Consider the following 21576-nt stretch of genomic DNA (forward strand, 5'->3'; position numbering starts at 1 on the left):
CAAACGAGTACTGTGTGACGTGCTGCCCGGCAAGTATTGACCGAAGCAGCCCGGCTAGCTCAGTCGGTAGAGCATGAGACTCTTAATCTCAAGGTTCTGGGTTCGAGCCCCACGCTGGGCGAAACGGAATTTTGTTCCGCTGCAGATGTAAATTACCGTTTTTCTGATTAACGTGATGTAATGGAAATAGCAACTTTAAACTTTGCCTACGTCTCTGTCAGTCGCAAGGAAACTGTATTTGAAGGTGAAGGTGATTTTGTAGACATGTGTGAAAGACATGTTCTGAAATGCAAGTGTTGTTGTTTGGAGAGGACATCGGTTACGTGTCAGATGTGTAGCCAAGCAGTAATGGGTCGCCATAGCTGCAAATATTAGTCGGTAATATGAAGTGTTGTGAGCTGAAGTCTGATGATCCAGACGACCGTAAGGTGAAGTACGCAAAGGTACCGCTAGGCCGCGCCTCTTTAGCTCAGTGGTAGAGCACTGGACTAGTAAACCAAGGGTCGTGAGTTCCATCCTCAAAGGAAGAAGTCGAATTTTGGAAATCAGTTGCGCGTCGTGGCCGTATAGCAAACAGTATCTGTGATGACGAACAATTAGCGACATGCCTTTTATTAAGAATTACTCTCAGATGTGATTAAGGCGAATGGCGCAGATAAAGCCTTTGCCAAAGCGGTTCAGCATATGGTGGGACTAGGCAGTCTGAATTACATTTTATAGATGTATTTCTCACATATGTCAGAGCCTCTCACGGTCGTCGTCGTCGTCGTCGTCGTCGTCGTCGTCGTCGTCGTCGTCGCCGCCGCCGCCGCTTCTGCAGAAGTAGCAAATGGCCATCGTGGCAAATGCGGCGAGGCACGCCCTGCCTTCGACTCCGTATGCACGAAGTGTGTGGTCTTGTTTCCCAGTCTATATTTGGTCGGTCACGTAAGAGGTTGAATGTAACGAATGGGTGGGAAAGAGCAAGGGCAGCGGCTGTGTAGAACGAAAACACAAATTATCAGGGGTGTGAGCGTTTCGAGATGAGTCATATACAAGTTGCAGGTGGTCGTCAGTGACTGTGTGGCCTAATAGATAAGGCGTCGGACTTCGGATCTGAAGATTACAGGTTCGAATGCTGTCACGCTCGTGTTTTATCAGTTCTGAAAAAGAAACATACCGTTTTAATGTAGCATTTGAGCAGTACGAAACCGTCTGAATGTTGCTGTTGACCATTTTCTGCTTGCCGATGCTCTTGAGCTTGAAACACACACTACAAGACCGGTGTTAACTAGCGAAATGGTCGGCAGAGTGCCGTCACCGCGAGTTTCCACTGGCACTTGCACATCTAAAACAACGTCGGAAAGTAACTCGTTCGCCTTTTGAGTCACATCAAGTATGAGTGTTAATTTTGACGCCACTAGCTCTGCAGGTTGTCATGCAATTCCTTACCTCTCAGAAATGATTATGAAATAAAAGTGAAGTACGTGACGAGTGTGACGTTAGGAAAACATTAGGCAGCATGGAGAGATTCTGTATGGCACCACCCAACCCAAACGAGTACTGTGTGACGTGCTGCCTGGAAAGTTTTCACCGAAGCAGCCCAGCTAGCTCAGTCGGTAGAGCATGAGACTCTTAATCTCAGGTCGTGGGTTCGAGCCCCACGCTGGGCGAAACGGAATTTTGTTCCGCTGCAGATGTAAATTACCGTTTTTCTGATTAACGTGATGTAATGGAAATAGCAACTTTAAACTTTGCCTACGTCTCTGTCAGTCGCAAGGAAACTGTATTTGAAGGTGAAGGTGATTTTGTAGACATGTGTGAAAGACATGTTCTGAAATGCAAGTTTTGTTGTTTGGAGAGGACATCGATTACGTGTCAGATGTGTAGCCAAGCAGTAATGGGTCGCCATAGCTGCAAATATTAGTCGGTAATATGAAGTGTTGTCAGCTGAAGTCTGATGATCCAGACGACCGTAAGGACGAAGTACGAAGAATTACCGCCAGGCCGCGCCTCTTTAGCTCAGTGGTAGAGCACTGGACTAGTAAACCAAGGGTCGTGAGTTCCATCCTCAAAGGAAGAAATCGAATTTTGGAAATCAGTTGCGCGTCCTGGCCGTATAGCAAACACTATCTGTGATGACGAACAATTAGCGACATGCCTTTTATTAAGAATTACTCTCAGATGTGATTAAGGCGAATGGCGCAGATAAAGCCTTTGCCAAAGCGGTTCAGCATAAGGTGGGACGAGGCAGTCTGAATTACATTTTATAGATGTATTTCTCACATATGTCAGAGCCTCTCGCGGTCGTCGTCGTCGTCGTCGTCGTCGTCGCCGCCGCCGCTTCTGCAGAAGTAGCAAATGGCCATCGTGGCAAATGCGGCGAGGCACGCCTGCCTTCGATTCCGTATGCACAAAGTGTGTGGTCTTGTTTCCCAGTCTATATTTGGTCGGTCACGTAAGAGGTTGAATGTAACGAATGGGTGGGAAAGAGCAAGGGCAGCGGCTGTGTAGAACGAAAACACAAATTATCAGGGGTGTGAGCGTTTCGAGATGAGTCATATACAAGTTGCACTTGGTCGTCAGTGACTGTGTGGCCTAATAGATAAGGCGTCGGACTTCGGATCTGAAGATTACAGGTTCGAATGCTGTCATGCTCGTGTTTTATCAGTTCTGAAAAAGAAACATACCATTTTAATGTAGCATTTGAGCAGTACGAAACCGTCTGAATGTTGCTGTTGACCATTTTCTGCTTGGAGATGCTCTTGAGCTTGAAACACACACTACAAGACCGGTGTTAACTAGCGAAATGGTCGGCAGAGTGCCGTCACCGCGAGTTTCCACTGGCACTTGCACATCTAAAACAACGTCGGAAAGTAACTCGTTCGCCTTTTGAGTCACATCAAGTATGAGTGTTAATTTTGACGCCACTAGCTCTGCAGGTTGTCATGCAATTCCTTACCTCTCAGAAATGATTATGAAATAAAAGTGAAGTACGTGACGAGTGTGACGATAGGAAAACATTAGGCAGCATGGAGAGATTCTGTATGGGACCACCCAACCCAAACGAGTACTGTGTGACGTGCTGCCCGGCAAGTATTCACCGAAGCAGCCCGGCTAGCTCAGTCGGTAGAGCATGAGACTCTTAATCTCCGGGTTGTGGGTTCGAGAACCACGCTGGGCGAAACGGAATTTTGTTCCGCTGCAGATGTAAATTACCGTTTTTCTGATTAACGTGATGTAATGGAAATAGCAACTTTAAACTTTGCCTACGTCTCTGTCAGTCGCTACGAAACTGTATTTGAAGGTGAAGGTGATTTTGTAGACTTGTGTGAAAGACATGTTCTGAAATGCAAGTGTTGTTGTTTGGAGAGGACATCGGTTACGTGTCAGATGTGTAGCCAAGCAGTAATGGGTCGCCATAGCTGCAAATATTAGTCGGTAATATTAAGTGTTGTCAGCTGAAGTCTGATGATCCAGACGACCGTAAGGACGAAGTACGCAAAGGTACCGCTAGGCCGCGCCTCTTTAGCTCAGTGGTAGAGCACTGGACTAGTAAACCAAAGGTCGTGAGTTCCATCCTCAAAGGAAGAGGTAGAATTTTGGAAATCAGTTGCGCGTCGTGGCCGTATAGCAAACAGTATCTGTGATGACGAACAATTAGCGACATGCCTTTTATTAAGAATTACTCTCAGATGTGATTAAGGCGAATGGCGCAGATAAAGCATTTGCCAAAGCGGTTCAGCATAAGGTGGGACGAGGCAGTCTGAATTACATTTTATAGATGTATTTCTCACATATGTCAGAGCCTCTCGCGGTGGTGGTGGTGGTCGTCGTCGTCGTCGTCGTCGTCGTCGTCGCCGCCGCCGCCGCTTCTGCAGAGGTAGCAAATGGCCATCGTGGCAAATGCGGCGAGGCACGCCCTGCCTTCGATTCCGTATGCACAAAGTGTGTGGTCTTGTTTCCCAGTCTATATTTGGTCGGTCACGTAAGAGGTTGAATGTAACGAATGGGTGGGAAAGAGCAAGGGCAGCGGCTGTGTAGAACGAAAACTCAAATTATCAGGGGTGTGAGCGTTTCGAGATGAGTCATATACAAGTTGCACTTGGTCGTCAGTGACTGTGTGGCCTAATAGATAAGGCGTCGGACTTCGGATCTGAAGATTACAGGTTCGAATGCTGTCACGCTCGTGTTTTATCAGTTCTGAAAAAGAAACATACCGTTTTAATGTAGCATTTGAGCAGTACGAAACCGTCTGAATGTTGCTGTTGACCATTTTCTGCTTGCCGATGCTCTTGAGCTTGAAACACACACTACAAGACCGGTGTTAACTAGCGAAATGGTCGGCAGAGTGCCGTCACCGCGAGTTTCCACTGGCACTTGCACATCTAAAACAACGTCGGAAAGTAACTCGTTCGCCTTTTGAGTCACATCAAGTATGAGTGTTAATTTTGACGCCACTAGCTCTGCAGGTTGTCATGCAATTCCTTACCTCTCAGAAATGATTATGAAATAAAAGTGAAGTACGTGACGAGTGTGACGTTAGGAAAACATTAGGCAGCATGGAGAGATTCTGTATGGGACCACCCAACCCAAACGAGTTCTGTGTGACGTGCTGCCAGGCAAGTATTCACCGAAGCAGTCCGGCTAGCTCAGTCGGTAGAGCATGAGACTCTTAATCTCAGGGTCGTGGGTTCGAGCCCCACGCTGGTCGGAACGGAATTTTTTTCCGCTGCAGATGTAAATTACCGTTTTTCTGATTAACGTGATGTATGGGAAATAGCAACTTTAAACTTTGCCTACGTCTCTGTCAGTCGCAAGGAAACTGTATTTGAAGGTGAAGGTGATTTTGTAGACTTGTGTGAAAGACATGTTCTGAAATGCAAGTGTTGTTGTTTGGAGAGGACATCGGTTACGTGTCAGATGTGTAGCCAAGCAGTAATGGGTCGCCATAGCTGCAAGTATTAGTCGGTAATATGAAGTGTTGTCAGCTGAAGTCTGATGACCCAGACGACCGTAAGGACGAAGTACGCAAAAGTACTGCTAGGCCGCGCCTCTTTAGCTCAGTGGTAGAGCACTGGACTAGTAAATCAAGAGTCGTGAGTTCCATCCTCAAAGGAAGAAGTCGAATTTTGGAAATCAGTTGCGCGTCGTGGCCGTATAGCAAACAGTATCTGTGATGACGAACAATTAGCGATATGCCTTTTATTAAGAATTACTCTCAGATCTGATTAAGGCGAATGGCGCAGATAAAGCTTTTGCCAAAGCGGTTCAGCATAAGGTGATACGAGGCAGTCTGAATTACATTTTATAGATGTATTTCTCACATATGTCAGAGCCTCTCGCGGTCGTCGTCGCCGCCGCCGCTTCTGCAGAAGTAGCAAATGGCCATCGTGGCAAATGCGGCGAGGCACGCCCTGCCTTCGATTCCGTATGCACAAAGTGTGTGGTCTTGTTTCCCAGTCTATATTTGGTCGGTCACGTAAGAGGTTGAATGTAACGAATGGGTGGGAAAGAGCAAGGGCAGCGGCTGTGTAGAACGAAAACACAAATTATCAGGGGTGTGAGCGTTTCGAGATGAGTCATATACAAGTTGCACTTGGTCGTCAGTGACTGTGTGGCCTAATAGATAAGGCGTCGGACTTCGGATCTGAAGATTACAGGTTCAAATGCTGTCACGCTCGTGTTTTATCAGTTCTGAAAAAGAAACATACCGTTTTAATGTAGCATTTGAGCAGTACGAAACCGTCTGAATGTTGCTGTTGACCATTTTCTGCTTGGAGATGCTCTTGAGCTTGAAACACACACTACAAGACCGGTGTTAACTAGCGAAATGGTCGGCAGAGTGCCGTCACCGCGAGTTTCCACTGGCACTTTCACATCTAAAACAACGTCGGAAAGTAACTCGTTCGCCTTTTGAGTCACATCAAGTATGAGTGTTAATTTTGACGCCACTAGCTCTGCAGGTTGTCATGCAATTCCTTACCTCTCAGAAATGATTATGAAATAAAAGTGAAGTACGTGACGAGTGTGACGTTAGGAAAACATTAGGCAGCATGGAGAGATTCTGTATGGGACCACCCAACCCAAACGAGTACTGTGTGACGTGCTGCCCGGCAAGTATTCACCGAAGCAGCCCGGCTAGCTCAGTCGGTAGAGCATGAGACTCTTAATCTCAGGGTCGTGGGTTCGAGCCCCACGCTGGGCGAAACGGAATTTTGTTCCGCTGCAGATGTAAATTACCGTTTTTCTGATTAACGTGATGTAATGGAAATAGCAACTTTAAACTTTGCCTACGTCTCAGTCAGTCGCAAGGAAACTGTATTTGAAGGTGAAGGTGATTTTGTAGACATGTGTGAAAGACATGTTCTGAAATGCTAGTGTTGTTGTTTGGAGAGGACATCGGTTACGTGTCAGATGTGTAGCCAAGCAGTAATGGGTCGCCATAGCTGCAAATATTAGTCGGTAATATTAAGTGTTGTCAGCTGAAGTCTGATGATCCAGACGACCGTAAGGACGAAGTACTCAAAGGTACCGCTAGGCCGCGCCTCTTTAGCTCAGTGGTAGAGCACTGGACTAGTAAACCAAAGGTCGTGAGTTCCATCCACAAAGGAAGAAGTCGAATTTTGGAAATCAATTGCGCGTCGTGGCCGTATAGCAAACAGTATCTGTGATGACGAACAATTAGCGACATGCCTTTTATTAAGAATTACTCTCAGATGTGATTAAGGCGAATGGCGCAGATAAAGCCTTTGCCAAAGCGGTTCAGCATAAGGTGGGACGAGGCAGTCTGAATTACATTTTATAGATGTATTTCTCACATATGTCAGAGCCTCTCGCGGTCGTCGTCGTCGTCGTCGCCGCCGCCGCTTCTGCAGAAGTAGCAAATGGCCATCGTGGCAAATGCGGCGAGGCACGCCCTGCCTTCGATTCCGTATGCACAAAGTGTGTGGTCTTGTTTCCCAGTCTATATTTGGTCGGTCACGTAAGAGGTTGAATGTAACGAATGGGTGGGAAAGAGCAAGGGCAGCGGCTGTGTAGAACGAAAACACAAATTATCAGGGGTGTGAGCGTTCGGAGATGAGTCATATACAAGTTGCACTTGGTCGTCAGTGACTGTGTGGCCTAATAGATAAGGCGTCGGACTTCGGATCTGAAGATTACAGGTTCGAATGCTGTCACGCTGGTGTTTTATCAGTTCTGAAAAAGAAACATACCGTTTTAATGTAGCATTTGAGCAGTACGAAACCGTCTGAATGTTGCTGTTGACCATTTTCTGCTTGGAGATGCTCTTGAGCTTGAAACACACACTACAAGACCGGTGTTAACTAGCGAAATGGTCGGCAGAGTGCCGTCACCGCGAGTTTCCACTGGCACTTGCACATCTAAAACAACGTCGGAAAGTAACTCGTTCGCCTTTTGAGTCACATCAAGTATGAGTGTTAATTTTGACGCCACTAGCTCTGCAGGTTGTCATGCAATTCCTTACCTCTCAGAAATGATTATGAAATAAAAGTGAAGTACGTGACTAGTGTGACGTTAGGAAAACATTAGGCAGCATGGAGAGATTCTGTATGGGACCACCCAACCCAAACGAGTACTGTGTGACGTGCTGCCCGGCAAGTATTGACCGAAGCAGCCCGGCTAGCTCAGTCGGTAGAGCATGAGACTCTTAATCTCAGGGTCGTGGGTTCAAGCCCCACGCTGGGCGAAATGGAATTTTCGTTCCGCTGCAGATGTAAATTACCGTTTTTCTGATTAACGTGATGTAATGGAAATAGCAACTTTAAACTTTGCCTACGTCTCAGTCAGTCGCAAGGAAACTGTATTTGAAGGTGAAGGTGATTTTGTAGACATGTGTGAAAGACATGTTCTGAAATGCTAGTGTTGTTGTTTGGAGAGAACATCGGTTACGTGTCAGATGTGTAGCCAAGCAGTAATGGGTCGCCATAGCTGCAAATATTAGTCGGTAATATGAAGTGTTGTCAGCTGAAGTCTGATGATCCAGACGACCGTAAGGACGAAGTACTCAAAGGTACCGCTAGGCCGCGCCTCTTTAGCTCAGTGGTAGAGCACTGGACTAGTAAACCAAAGGTCGTGAGTTCCATCCTCAAAGGAAGGAGTCGAATTTTGGAAATCAATTGCGCGTCGTGGCCGTATAGCAAACAGTATCTGTGATGACGAACAATTAGCGACATGCCTTTTATTAAGAATTACTCTCAGATGTGATTAAGGCGAATGGCGCAGATAAAGCCTTTGCCAAAGCGGTTCAGCATAAGGTGGTACGAGGCAGGCTGAATTACATTTTATAGATGTATTTCTCACATATGTCAGAGCCTCTCGCGGTCGTCGTCGTCGTCGTCGTCGTCGTCGCCGCCGCCGCTTCTGCAGAAGTAGCAAATGGCCATCGTGGCAAATGCGGCGAGGCACGCCCTGCCTTCGATTCCGTATGCACAAAGTGTGTGGTCTTGTTTCCCAGTCTATATTTGGTCGGTCACGTAAGAGGTTGAATGTAACGAATGGGTGGGAAAGAGCAAGGGCAGCGGCTGTGTAGAACGAAAACACAAATTATCAGGGGTGTGAGCGTTTCGAGATGAGTCATATACAAGTTGCACTTGGTCGTCAGTGACTGTGTGGCCTAATAGATAAGGCGTCGGACTTCGGATCTGAAGATTACAGGTTCGAATGCTGTCACGCTCGTGTTTTATCAGTTCTGAAAAAGAAACATACCGTTTTAATGTAGCATTTGAGCAGTACGAAACCGTCTGAATGTTGCTGTTGACCATTTTCTGCTTGGAGATGCTCTTGAGCTTGAAACACACACTACAAGACCGGTGTTAACTAGCGAAATGGTCGGCAGAGTGCCGTCACCGCGAGTTTCCACTGGCACTTGCACATCTAAAACAACGTCGGAAAGTAACTCGTTCGCCTTTTGAGTCACATCAAGTATGAGTGTTAATTTTGACGCCACTAGCTCTGCAGGTTGTCATGCAATTCCTTACCTCTCAGAAATGATTATGAAATAAAAGTGAAGTACGTGACGAGTGTGACGTTAGGAAAACATTAGGCAGCATGGAGAGATTCTGTATGGGACCACCCAACCCAAACGAGTACTGTGTGACGTGCTGCCCGGCAAGTATTCACCGAAGCAGCCCGGCTAGCTCAGTCGGTAGAGCATGAGACTCTTAATCTCAGGGTCGTGGGTTCGAGCCCCACGCTGGGCGAAACGGAATTTTGTTCCGCTGCAGATGTAAATTACCGTTTTTCTGATTAACGTTATGTAATGGAAATAGCAACTTTAAACTTTGCCTACGTCTCAGTCAGTCGCAAGGAAACTGTATTTGAAGGTGAAGGTGATTTTGTAGACATGTGTGAAAGACATGTTCTGAAATGCTAGTGTTGTTGTTTGGAGAGGACATCGGTTACGTGTCAGATGTGTAGCCAAGCAGTAATGGGTCGCCATAGCTGCAAATATTAGTCGGTAATATGAAGTGTTGTCAGCTGAAGTCTGATGATCCAGACGACCGTAAGGACGAAGTACGCAAAGGTACCGCTAGGCCGCGCCTCTTTAGCTCAGTGGTAGAGCACTGGACTAGTAAACCAAAGGTCGTGAGTTCCATCCTCAAAGGAAGAAGTCGAATTTTGGAAACCAATTGCGCGTCGTGGCCGTATATAGCAAACAGTATCTGTGATGACGAACAATTAGCGACATGCCTTTTATTAAGAATTACTCTCAGATGTGATTAAGGCGAATGGCGCAGATAAAGCCTTTGCCAAAGCGGTTCAGCATAAGGTGGGACGAGGCAGTCTGAATTACATTTTATAGATGTATTTCTCACATATGTCAGAGCCTCTCGCGGTCGTCGTCGTCGTCGCCGCCGCCGCTTCTGCAGAAGTAGCAAATGGCCATCGTGGCAAATGCGGCGAGGCACGCCCTGCCTTCGATTCCGTATGCACAAAGTGTGTGGTCTTGTTTCCCAGTCTATATTTGGTCGGTCACGTAAGAGGTTGAATGTAACGAATGGGTGGGAAAGAGCAAGGGCAGCGGCTGTGTAGAACGAAAACACAAATTATCAGGGGTGTGAGCGTTTCGAGATGAGTCATATACAAGTTGCACTTGGTCGTCAGTGACTGTGTGACCTAATAGATAAGGCGTCGGACTTCGGATCTGAAGATTACAGGTTCGAATGCTGTCACGCTCGTGTTTTATCAGTTCTGAAAAAGAAACATACCGTTTTAATGTAGCATTTGAGCAGTACGAAACCGTCTGAATGTTGCTGTTGACCATTTTCTGCTTGGAGATGCTCTTGAGCTTGAAACACACACTACAAGACCGGTGTTAACTAGCGAAATGGTCGGCAGAGTGCCGTCACCGCGAGTTTCCACTGGCACTTGCACATCTAAAACAACGTCGGAAAGTAACTCGTTCGCCTTTTGAGTCACATCAAGTATGAGTGTTAATTTTGACGCCACTAGCTCTGCAGGTTGTCATGCAATTCCTTACCTCTCAGAAATGATTATGAAATAAAAGTGAAGTACGTGACGAGTGTGACGTTAGGAAAACATTAGGCAGCATGGAGAGATTCTGTATGGGACCACCCAACCCAAACGAGTACTGTGTGACGTGCTGCCCGGCAACTATTGACAGAAGCAGCCCGGCTAGCTCAGTCGGTAGAGCATGAGACTCTTAATCTCAGGGTCGTGGGTTCGAGCCCCACGCTGGGCGAAACGGAAATTTGTTCCGCTGCAGATGTAAATTACCGTTTTTCTGATTAACGTGATGTAATGGAAATAGCAACTTTAAACTTTGCCTACGTCTCAGTCAGTCGCAAGGAAACTGTATTTGAAGGTGAAGGTGATTTTGTAGACATGTGTGAAAGACATGTTCTGAAATGCTAGTGTTGTTGTTTGGAGAGGACATCGGTTACGTGTCAGATGTGTAGCCAAGCAGTAATGGGTCGCCATAGCTGCAAATATTAGTCGGTAATATGAAGTGTTGTCAGCTGAAGTCTGATGATCCAGACGACCGTAAGGACCAAGTACGCAAAGGTACCGCTAGGCCGCGCCTCTTTAGCTCAGTGGTAGAGCACTGGACTAGTAAACCAAAGGTCGTGAGTTCCATCCTCAAAGGAAGGAGTCGAATTTTGGAAATCAGTTGCGCGTCGTGGCCGTATAGCAAACAGTATCTGTGATGACGAACAATTAGCGACATGCCTTTTATTAAGAATTACTCTCAGATGTGATTAAGGCGAATGGCGCAGATAAAGCCTTTGCCAAAGCGGTTCAGCATAAGGTGGGACGAGGCAGTCTGAATTACATTTTATAGATGTATTTCTCACATATGTCAGAGCCTCTCGCGGTCGTCGTCGTCGTCGTCGCCGCCGCCGCTTCTGCAGAAGTAGCAAATGGCCATCGTGGCAAATGCGGCGAGGCACGCCCTGCCTTCGATTCCGTATGCACAAAGTGTGTGGTCTTGTTTCCCAGTCTATATTTGGTCGGTCACGTACGAGGTTGAATGTAACGAATGGGTGGGAAAGAGCAAGGGCAGCGGCTGTGTAGAACGAAAACACAAATTATCAGGGGTGTGAGCGTTTCGAGATGAGTCATATACAAGTTGCACTTGGTCGTCAGTGACTGTGTGGCCTAATAGATAAGGCGTCGGACTTCGGATCTGAAGATTACAGGTTCGAATGCTGTCACGCTCGTGTTTTATCAGTTCTGGAAAAAAAAACATACCGTTTTAATGTAGCATTTGAGCAGTACAAAACCGTCTGAATGTTGCTGTTGACCATTTTCTGCTTGGAGATGCTCTTGAGCTTGAAACACACACTACAAGACCGGTGTTAACTAGCGAAATGGTCGGCAGAGTGCCGTCACCGCGAGTTTCCACTGGCACTTGCACATCTAAAACAACGTCGGAAAGTAACTCGTTCGCCTTTTGAGTCACATCAAGTATGAGTGTTAATTTTGACGCCACTAGCTCTGCAGGTTGTCATGCAATTCCTTACCTCTCAGAAATGATTATGAAATAAAAGTGAAGTACGTGACGAGTGTGACGTTAGGAAAACATTAGGCAGCATGGAGAGATTCTGTATGGGACCACCCAACCCAAACGAGTACTGTGTGACGTGCTGCCCGGCAAGTATTCACCGAAGCAGCCCGGCTAGCTCAGTCGGTAGAGCATGAGACTCTTAATCTCAGGGTCGTGGGTTCGAGCCCCACGCTGGGCGAAACGGAATTTTGTTCCGCTGCAGATGTAAATTACCGTTTTTCTAATTAACGTGATGTAATGGAAATAGCAACATTAAACTTTGCCTACGTCTCAGTCAGTCGCAAGGAAACTGTATTTGAAGGTGAAGGTGATTTTGTAGACATGTGTGAAAGACATGTTCTGAAATGCTAGTGTTGTTGTTTGGAGAGTACATCGGTTACGTGTCAGATGTGTAGCCAAGCAGTAATGGGTCGCCATAGCTGCAAATATTAGTCGGTAATATGAAGTGTTGTCAGCTGAAGTCTGATGATCCAGAAGACCGTAAGGACGAAGTACTCAAAGGTACCGCTAGGCCGCGCCTCTTTAGCTCAGTGGTAGAGCACTGGACTAGTAAACCAAAGGTCGTGAGTTCCATCCACAAAGGAAGAAGTCGAATTTTGGAAATCAATTGCGCGTCGTGGCCGTATAGCAAACAGTATCTGTGATGACGAACAATTAGCGACATGCCTTTTATTAAGAATTACTCTCAGATGTGATTAAGGCGAATGGCGCAGATAAAGCCTTTGCCAAAGCGGTTCAGCATAAGGTGGGACGAGGCAGTCTGAATTACATTTTATAGATGTATTTCTCACATATGTCAGAGCCTCTCGCGGTCGTCGTCGTCGTCGTCGTCGCCGCCGCCGCTTCTGCAGAAGTAGCAAATGGCCATCGTGGCAAATGCGGCGAGGCACGCCCTGCCTTCGATTCCGTATGCACAAAGTGTGTGGTCTTGTTTCCCAGTCTATATTTGGTCGGTCACGTAAGAGGTTGAATGTAACGAATGGGTGGGAAAGAGCAAGGGCAGCGGCTGTGTAGAACGAAAACACAAATTATCAGGGGTGTGAGCGTTTCGAGATGAGTCATATACAAGTTGCACTTGGTCGTCAGTGACTGTGTGGCCTAATAGATAAGGCGTCGGACTTCGGATCTGAAGATTACAGGTTCGAATGCTGTCACGCTGGTGTTTTATCAGTTCTGAAAAAGAAACATACCGTTTTAATGTAGCATTTGAGCAGTACGAAACCGTCTGAATGTTGCTGTTGACCATTTTCTGCTTGGAGATGCTCTTGAGCTTGAAACACACACTACAAGACCGGTGTTAACTAGCGAAATGGTCGGCAGAGTGCCGTCACCGCGAGTTTCCACTGGCACTTGCACATCTAAAACAACGTCGGAAAGTAACTCGTTCGCCTTTTGAGTCACATCAAGTATGAGTGTTAATTTTGACGCCACTAGCTCTGCAGGTTGTCATGCAATTCCTTACCTCTCAGAAATGATTATGAAATAAAAGTGAAGTACGTGACTAGTGTGACGTTAGGAAAACATTAGGCAGCATGGAGAGATTCTGTATGGGACCACCCAACCCAAACGAGTACTGTGTGACGTGCTGCCCGGCAAGTATTGACCGAAGCAGCCCGGCTAGCTCAGTCGGTAGAGCATGAGACTCTTAATCTCAGGGTCGTGGGTTCAAGCCCCACGCTGGGCGAAATGGAATTTTCGTTCCGCTGCAGATGTAAATTACCGTTTTTCTGATTAACGTGATGTAATGGAAATAGCAACTTTAAACTTTGCCTACGTCTCAGTCAGTCGCAAGGAAACTGTATTTGAAGGTGAAGGTGATTTTGTAGACATGTGTGAAAGACATGTTCTGAAATGCTAGTGTTGTTGTTTGGAGAGGACATCGGTTACGTGTCAGATGTGTAGCCAAGCAGTAATGGGTCGCCATAGCTGCAAATATTAGTCGGTAATATGAAGTGTTGTCAGCTGAAGTCTGATGATCCAGACGACCGTAAGGACGAAGTACGCAAAGGTACCGCTAGGCCGCGCCTCTTTAGCTCAGTGGTAGAGCACTGGACTAGTAAACCAAAGGTCGTGAGTTCCATCCTCAAAGGAAGAAGTCGAATTTTGGAAATCAATTGCGCGTCGTGGCCGTATATAGCAAACAGTATCTGTGATGACGAACAATTAGCGACATGCCTTTTATTAAGAATTACTCTCAGATGTGATTAAGGCGAATGGCGCAGATAAAGCCTTTGCCAAAGCGGTTCAGCATAAGGTGGGACGAGGCAGTCTGAATTACATTTTATAGATGTATTTCTCACATATGTCAGAGCCTCTCGCGGTCGTCGTCGTCGTCGCCGCCGCCGCTTCTGCAGAAGTAGCAAATGGCCATCGTGGCAAATGCGGCGAGGCACGCCCTGCCTTCGATTCCGTATGCACAAAGTGTGTGGTCTTGTTTCCCAGTCTATATTTGGTCGGTCACGTAAGAGGTTGAATGTAACGAATGGGTGGGAAAGAGCAAGGGCAGCGGCTGTGTAGAACGAAAACACAAATTATCAGGGGTGTGAGCGTTTCGAGATGAGTCATATACAAGTTGCACTTGGTCGTCAGTGACTGTGTGACCTAATAGATAAGGCGTCGGACTTCGGATCTGAAGATTACAGGTTCGAATGCTGTCACGCTCGTGTTTTATCAGTTCTGAAAAAGAAACATACCGTTTTAATGTAGCATTTGAGCAGTACGAAACCGTCTGAATGTTGCTGTTGACCATTTTCTGCTTGGAGATGCTCTTGAGCTTGAAACACACACTACAAGACCGGTGTTAACTAGCGAAATGGTCGGCAGAATGCCGTCACCGCGAGTTTCCACTGGCACTTGCACATCTAAAACAACGTCGGAAAGTAACTCGTTCGCCTTTTGAGTCACATCAAGTATGAGTGTTAATTTTGACGCCACTAGCTCTGCAGGTTGTCATGCAATTCCTTACCTCTCAGAAATGATTATGAAATAAAAGTGAAGTACGTGACGAGTGTGACGTTAGGAAAACATTAGGCAGCATGGAGAGATTCTGTATGGGACCACCCAACCCAAACGAGTACTGTGTGACGTGCTGCCCGGCAACTATTGACAGAAGCAGCCCGGCTAGCTCAGTCGGTAGAGCATGAGACTCTTAATCTCAGGGTCGTGGGTTCGAGCCCCACGCTGGGCGAAACGGAAATTTGTTCCGCTGCAGATGTAAATTACCGTTTTTCTGATTAACGTGATGTAATGGAAATAGCAACTTTAAACTTTGCCTACGTCTCAGTCAGTCGCAAGGAAACTGTATTTGAAGGTGAAGGTGATTTTGTAGACATGTGTGAAAGACATGTTCTGAAATGCTAGTGTTGTTGTTTGGAGAGGACATCGGTTACGTGTCAGATGTGTAGCCAAGCAGTAATGGGTCGCCATAGCTGCAAATATTAGTCGGTAATATGAAGTGTTGTCAGCTGAAGTCTGATGATCCAGACGACCGTAAGGACCAAGTACGCAAAGGTACCGCTAGGCCGCGCCTCTTTAGCTCAGTGGTAGAGCACTGGACTAGTAAACCAAAGGTCGTGAGTTCCATCCTCAAAGGAAGGAGTCGAATTTTGGAAATCAGTTGCGCGTCGTGGCCGTATAGCAAACAGTATCTGTGATGACGAACAATTAGCGACATGCCTTTTATTAAGAATTACTCTCAGATGTGATTAAGGCGAATGGCGCAGATAAAGCCTTTGCCAAAGCGGTTCAGCATAAGGTGGGACGAGGCAGTCTGAATTACATTTTATAGATGTATTTCTCACATATGTCAGAGCCTCTCGCGGTCGTCGTCGTCGTCGTCGCCGCCGCCGCTTCTGCAGAAGTAGCAAATGGCCATCGTGGCAAATGCGGCGAGGCACGCCCTGCCTTCGATTCCGTATGCACAAAGTGTGTGGTCTTGTTTCCCAGTCTATATTTGGTCGGTCACGTACGAGGTTGAATGTAACGAATGGGTGGGAAAGAGCAAGGGCAGCGGCTGTGTAGAACGAAAACACAAATTATCAGGGGTGTGAGCGTTTCGAGATGAGTCATATACAAGTTGCACTTGGTCGTCAGTGACTGTGTGGCCTAATAGATAAGGCGTCGGACTTCGGATCTGAAGATTACAGGTTCGAATGCTGTCACGCTCGTGTTTTATCAGTTCTGGAAAAAAAAACATACCGTTTTAATGTAGCATTTGAGCAGTACAAAACCGTCTGAATGTTGCTGTTGACCATTTTCTGCTTGGAGATGCTCTTGAGCTTGAAACACACACTACAAGACCGGTGTTAACTAGCGAAATGGTCGGCAGAGTGCCGTCACCGCGAGTTTCCACTGGCACTTGCACATCTAAAACAACGTCGGAAAGTAACTCGTTCGCCTTTTGAGTCACATCAAGTATGAGTGTTAATTTTGACGCCACTAGCTCTGCAGGTTGTCATGCAATTCCTTACCTCTCAGAAATGATTATGAAATAAAAGTGAAGTACGTGACGAGTGTGACGTTAGGAAAACATTAGGCAGCATGGAGAGATTCTGTATGGGACCACCCAACCCAAACGAGTACTGTGTGACGTGCTGCCCGGCAAGTATTCACCGAAGCCGCCCGGCTAGCTCAGTCGGTAGAGCATGAGACTCTTAATCTCAGGGTCGTGGGTTCGAGCCCCACGCTGGGCGAAACGGAATTTTGTTCCGCTGCAGATATAAATTACCGTTTTTATGATTAACGTGATGTAATGGAAATAGCAACTTTAAACTTTGCCTACGTCTCTGTCAGTCGCAAAGAAACTGTATTTGAAGGTGAAGGCGATTTTGTAGACATGTGTGAAAGACATGTTCTGAAATGCAAGTGTTGTTGTTTGGAGAGGACATCGGTTGCGTGTCAGATGTGTAGCCAAGCAGTAAAGTGTCGCCATAGCTGCAAATATTAGTCGGTAATATGAAGTGTTGTCAGCTGAAGTCTGATGATCCAGACGACCGTAAGGACGAAGTACGAAGAAGTACCGCTAGGCCGCGCCTCTTTAGCTCAGTGGTAGAGCACTGGACTAGTAAACCAAAGGTCGTGAGTTCCATCCTCAAAGGAAGAAGTCGAATTTTGGAAATCAGTTGCGCGTCGTGGCCGTATAGCCAACAGTAGCTGTGATGACGAACAATTAGCGACATGATTTTTATTAAGATTTACTCTCAGATGTGATTAAGGCGAATGGCGCAGATAAAGCCTTTGCCAAAGCTGTTCAGCATAAGGTGGGACGAGTCAGTCTGAATTACATTTTATAGATGTATTTCTCACATATGTCAGAACCTCTCGCGCTCGACGTCGTCGTCGTCGTCGTCGTCGTCGTCGCCGCCGCCGCCGCTTCTGCAGAAGTAGCAAATGGCCATCGTGGCAAACGCGGCGAGACACGCCCTGCCTTCGATTCCGTATGCACGAAGTGTGTGGTCTTGTTTCCCAGTCTATATTTGTTCGGTCACGTAAAAGGTTGAATGTAACGAATGGGTGGGAAAGAGCAAGGGCAGCGGCTGTGTAGAACGAAAACACAAATTATCAGGGGTGTGAGCTGGCACTCATCCTTCGAACGTCACCTAACGCTATAACGCCTGCGGACTTTTTGACACCGGATGATGTACCCTTTCCTAACACGAAACGCAACGCAGTCAATTGGCTGAAAGCGGCAACGGTCCATTACCTCTTCACGAAGGAAGAGAAAAGCCAAGAGGATTTTGGGATCTCTCTGCTAACTGAGCATCACATGTTACTGAAGACTAGTAAATATAAAGAAACATACGCAAATTTTTTAATCAAGACCTTGATGTAAAAGTATTAACAAGAAATATCTGCGGACACAGAAGACAAACGTAAGAGAGTGTTCACCACTACTAACTTACTTAACAATCGTGAATAAAAAAATTATTTTAGTTTTTACCGGAATTGCCGTTCTTTGAGTTCAACGTTTATTAATTTATTTTTCAAGAAGCCATTATAAATAGTTGCTTCTCACCGAATATGGTTTGTTTTTTAAGCATTTTCAGAGAGAAGAGGCAGTTTCGAAATGCCCTCTGACGTTTCTTTGTCAAGGAAGACTATTTGCTTTAAGTGTGACAACAAAAAACAGCGATGAAGAAGGAAACAAACTGAACATAACTTCTGTTTCTACCTACTGAAGACTTCATTCTTTTTTCACATTATCAATAAGCCCAAAGAAGGGGTACATTAGTTTCTCCACGATAAAGGGATTAACTACGTCTCATCAGTTTATGGTAATGTACATGGCGTGAGAAGCCGACGCCGATGAAGGCGAATTATGGAGAGCGCAAGGATGGGCTAAAAGGGGTGATGGGTGGCCAAAAAAAAAATATACGAAAAAAAAAGGAATAAAAAAAAAGTCGGTAGAGCATGAGACTCTTAATCTCAGGGTCGTGGGTTCGAGCCCCACGCTGGGCGAAACGGAATTTTTTTCCGCTGCAGATGTAAATTACCGTTTTTCTGATTAACCTGATGTAATGGAAATAGCAACTTTAAACTTTGCCTACGTCTCTGTCAGTCGCAAGGAAACTGTATTTGAAGGTGAAGGTGATTTTGTAGACATGTGTGAAAGACATGTTCTGAAATGCTAGTGTTGTTGTTTGGAGAGGACATCGGTTACGTGTCAGATGTGTAGCCAAGCAGTAATGGGTCGCCATAGCTGCAAATATTAGTCGGTAATATGAAGTGTTGTCAGCTGAAGTCTGATGATCCGGACAACCGTAAGGACGAAGTACGCAAAAGTACCGCTAGGCCGCGCCTCTTTAGCTCAGTGGTAGAGCACTGGACTAGTAAACCAAGGGTCGTGAGTTCCATCCTAAAAGGAAGAAGTCGAATTTTGGAAATCAGTTGCGCGTCGTGGCCGTATAGCAAACAGTATCTGTGATGACGAACAATTAGCGACATGCCTTTTATTAAGAATTACTCTCAGATGTGATTAAGGTGAATGGCGCAGATAAAGCCTTTGCCAAAGCGGTTCAGCATAAGGTGGGACGAGTCAGTCTGAATTACATTTTATAGATGTATTTCTCACATATGTCAGAGCCTCTCGCGGTCGTCGTCGTCGTCGTTGTCGTCGTCGTCGTCGTCGCCGCCGCTTCTGCAGAAGTAGCAAATGGCCATCGTGGCAAATGCGGCGAGGCACGCCCTGCCTTCGATTCCGTATGCACAAAGTGTGTGGTCTTGTTTCCCAGTCTATATTTGTTCGGTCACGTAAGAGGTTGAATGTAACGAATGGGTGGGAAAGAGCAAGGGCAGCGGCTGTGTAGAACGAAAACACAAATTATCAGGGGTGTGAGCGTTTCGAGATGAGTCATATGCAAGTTGCACTTGGTCGTTAGTGTCTGTGTGGCCTAATGGATAAGGCGTCGGCCTTCGGATCTGAAGATTACAGGTTCGAATGCTGTCACGCTCGTGTTTTATCAGTTCTGAAAAAGAAACATACCGTTTTAATGTAGCATTTGAGCAGTAGGAAACCGTCTGAATGTTGCTGTTGACCATTTTCTGCTTGGAGATGCTCTTGAGCTTGAAACACACACTACAAGACCGGTGTTAACTAGCGAAATGGTCGGCAGAGTGCCGTCACCGCGAGTTTCCACTGGCACTTGCACATCTAAAACAACGTCGGAAAGTAACTCGTTCGCCTTTTGAGTCACATCAAGTATGAGTGTTAATTTTGACGCCACTAGCTCTGCAGGTTGTCATGCAATTCCTTACCTCTCAGAAATGATTATGAAATAAAAGTGAAGTACGTGACGAGAGTGACATTAGGAAAACATTAGGCAGCATGGAGAGATTCTGTATGTGACCACCCAACCCAAACGAGTACTGTGTGATGTGCTGCCCGGCAAATATTCACCGAAGCAGCCCGGCTAGCTCAGTCGGTAGAGCATGAGACTCTTAATCTCAGGGTCGTGGGTTCGAGCCCCACGCTGGGCGAAACGGAATTTTGTTCCGCTGCAGATGTAAATTACCGTTTTTCTGATTAACGTGATGTAATGGAAATAGCAACTTTAAACTTTGCCTACGTCTCTGTTAGTCGCAAGGAAACTGTATTTGAAGGTGAAGGTGATTTTGTAGACATGTGTGAAAGACATGTTCTGAAATGCATGTGTTGTTGTTTGGAGAGGACATCGGTTACGTGTCAGATGTGTAGCCAAGCAGTAATGGGTCGCCATAGCTGCAAATATTAGTCGGTAATATGAAGTGTTGTCAGCTGAAGTCTGATGATCCGGACAACCGTAAGGACGAAGTACGCAAAAGTACCGCTAGGCCGCGCCTCTTTAGCTCAGTGGTAGAGCACTGGACTAGTAAACCAAGGGTCGTGAGTTCCATCCTAAAAGGAAGAAGTCGAATTTTGGAAATCAGTTGCGCGTCGTGGCCGTATAGCAAACAGTATCTGTGATGACGAACAATTAGCGACATGCCTTTTATTAAGAATTACTCTCAGATGTGATTAAGGTGAATGGCGCAGATAAAGCCTTTGCCAAAGCGGTTCAGCATAAGGTGGGACGAGTCAGTCTGAATTACATTTTATAGATGTATTTCTCACATATGTCAGAGCCTCTCGCGGTCGTCGTCGTCGTCGTTGTCGTCGTCGTCGTCGTCGCCGCCGCTTCTGCAGAAGTAGCAAATGGCCATCGTGGCAAATGCGGCGAGGCACGCCCTGCCTTCGATTCCGTATGCACAAAGTGTGTGGTCTTGTTTCCCAGTCTATATTTGTTCGGTCACGTAAGAGGTTGAATGTAACGAATGGGTGGGAAAGAGCAAGGGCAGCGGCTGTGTAGAACGAAAACACAAATTATCAGGGGTGTGAGCGTTTCGAGATGAGTCATATGCAAGTTGCACTTGGTCGTTAGTGTCTGTGTGGCCTAATGGATAAGGCGTCGGCCTTCGGATCTGAAGATTACAGGTTCGAATGCTGTCACGCTCGTGTTTTATCAGTTCTGAAAAAGAAACATACCGTTTTAATGTAGCATTTGAGCAGTAGGAAACCGTCTGAATGTTGCTGTTGACCATTTTCTGCTTGGAGATGCTCTTGAGCTTGAAACACACACTACAAGACCGGTGTTAACTAGCGAAATGGTCGGCAGAGTGCCGTCACCGCGAGTTTCCACTGGCACTTGCACATCTAAAACAACGTCGGAAAGTAACTCGTTCGCCTTTTGAGTCACATCAAGTATGAGTGTTAATTTTGACGCCACTAGCTCTGCAGGTTGTCATGCAATTCCTTACCTCTCAGAAATGATTATGAAATAAAAGTGAAGTACGTGACGAGAGTGACATTAGGAAAACATTAGGCAGCATGGAGAGATTCTGTATGTGACCACCCAACCCAAACGAGTACTGTGTGATGTGCTGCCCGGCAAATATTCACCGAAGCAGCCCGGCTAGCTCAGTCGGTAGAGCATGAGACTCTTAATCTCAGGGTCGTGGGTTCGAGCCCCACGCTGGGCGAAACGGAATTTTGTTCCGCTGCAGATGTAAATTACCGTTTTTCTGATTAACGT

At 46.3% G+C, this 21576-nt stretch overlaps 14 non-coding genes across 14 annotated transcripts; all 14 read left to right on the plus strand.

The window, feature by feature from the left end:
• The first annotated feature begins 48 nt into the window (after positions 1-48).
• Trnak-cuu (transfer RNA lysine (anticodon CUU)) lies at positions 49-121 on the plus strand. Its single transcript has one exon. It is a non-coding gene; the product is annotated as a tRNA-Lys (tRNA).
• A 1459-nt stretch (positions 122-1580) lies between these two features.
• Trnak-cuu (transfer RNA lysine (anticodon CUU)) lies at positions 1581-1652 on the plus strand. Its single transcript has one exon. It is a non-coding gene; the product is annotated as a tRNA-Lys (tRNA).
• A 1438-nt stretch (positions 1653-3090) lies between these two features.
• Positions 3091-3163, plus strand: Trnak-cuu (transfer RNA lysine (anticodon CUU)). Its single transcript has one exon. It is a non-coding gene; the product is annotated as a tRNA-Lys (tRNA).
• A 1457-nt stretch (positions 3164-4620) lies between these two features.
• On the plus strand, positions 4621-4693 carry Trnak-cuu (transfer RNA lysine (anticodon CUU)). Its single transcript has one exon. It is a non-coding gene; the product is annotated as a tRNA-Lys (tRNA).
• Positions 4694-6114: 1421 nt separating this feature from the next.
• Positions 6115-6187, plus strand: Trnak-cuu (transfer RNA lysine (anticodon CUU)). Its single transcript has one exon. It is a non-coding gene; the product is annotated as a tRNA-Lys (tRNA).
• A 1430-nt stretch (positions 6188-7617) lies between these two features.
• Trnak-cuu (transfer RNA lysine (anticodon CUU)) lies at positions 7618-7690 on the plus strand. The gene has a single exon. It is a non-coding gene; the product is annotated as a tRNA-Lys (tRNA).
• A 1440-nt stretch (positions 7691-9130) lies between these two features.
• On the plus strand, positions 9131-9203 carry Trnak-cuu (transfer RNA lysine (anticodon CUU)). Its single transcript has one exon. It is a non-coding gene; the product is annotated as a tRNA-Lys (tRNA).
• A 1429-nt stretch (positions 9204-10632) lies between these two features.
• Trnak-cuu (transfer RNA lysine (anticodon CUU)) lies at positions 10633-10705 on the plus strand. The gene has a single exon. It is a non-coding gene; the product is annotated as a tRNA-Lys (tRNA).
• Positions 10706-12136: 1431 nt separating this feature from the next.
• Trnak-cuu (transfer RNA lysine (anticodon CUU)) lies at positions 12137-12209 on the plus strand. Its single transcript has one exon. It is a non-coding gene; the product is annotated as a tRNA-Lys (tRNA).
• Positions 12210-13642: 1433 nt separating this feature from the next.
• Trnak-cuu (transfer RNA lysine (anticodon CUU)) lies at positions 13643-13715 on the plus strand. The gene has a single exon. It is a non-coding gene; the product is annotated as a tRNA-Lys (tRNA).
• Positions 13716-15145: 1430 nt separating this feature from the next.
• Positions 15146-15218, plus strand: Trnak-cuu (transfer RNA lysine (anticodon CUU)). The gene has a single exon. It is a non-coding gene; the product is annotated as a tRNA-Lys (tRNA).
• A 1431-nt stretch (positions 15219-16649) lies between these two features.
• Trnak-cuu (transfer RNA lysine (anticodon CUU)) lies at positions 16650-16722 on the plus strand. Its single transcript has one exon. It is a non-coding gene; the product is annotated as a tRNA-Lys (tRNA).
• Positions 16723-19932: 3210 nt separating this feature from the next.
• On the plus strand, positions 19933-20005 carry Trnak-cuu (transfer RNA lysine (anticodon CUU)). Its single transcript has one exon. It is a non-coding gene; the product is annotated as a tRNA-Lys (tRNA).
• A 1445-nt stretch (positions 20006-21450) lies between these two features.
• Trnak-cuu (transfer RNA lysine (anticodon CUU)) lies at positions 21451-21523 on the plus strand. The gene has a single exon. It is a non-coding gene; the product is annotated as a tRNA-Lys (tRNA).
• The last annotated feature ends 53 nt before the right edge of the window (positions 21524-21576 follow it).

This window comes from Schistocerca gregaria, chromosome 8 (assembly GCF_023897955.1).
Source record: "Schistocerca gregaria isolate iqSchGreg1 chromosome 8, iqSchGreg1.2, whole genome shotgun sequence".
Taxonomy (NCBI): Eukaryota; Metazoa; Arthropoda; class Insecta; order Orthoptera; family Acrididae; genus Schistocerca; species Schistocerca gregaria.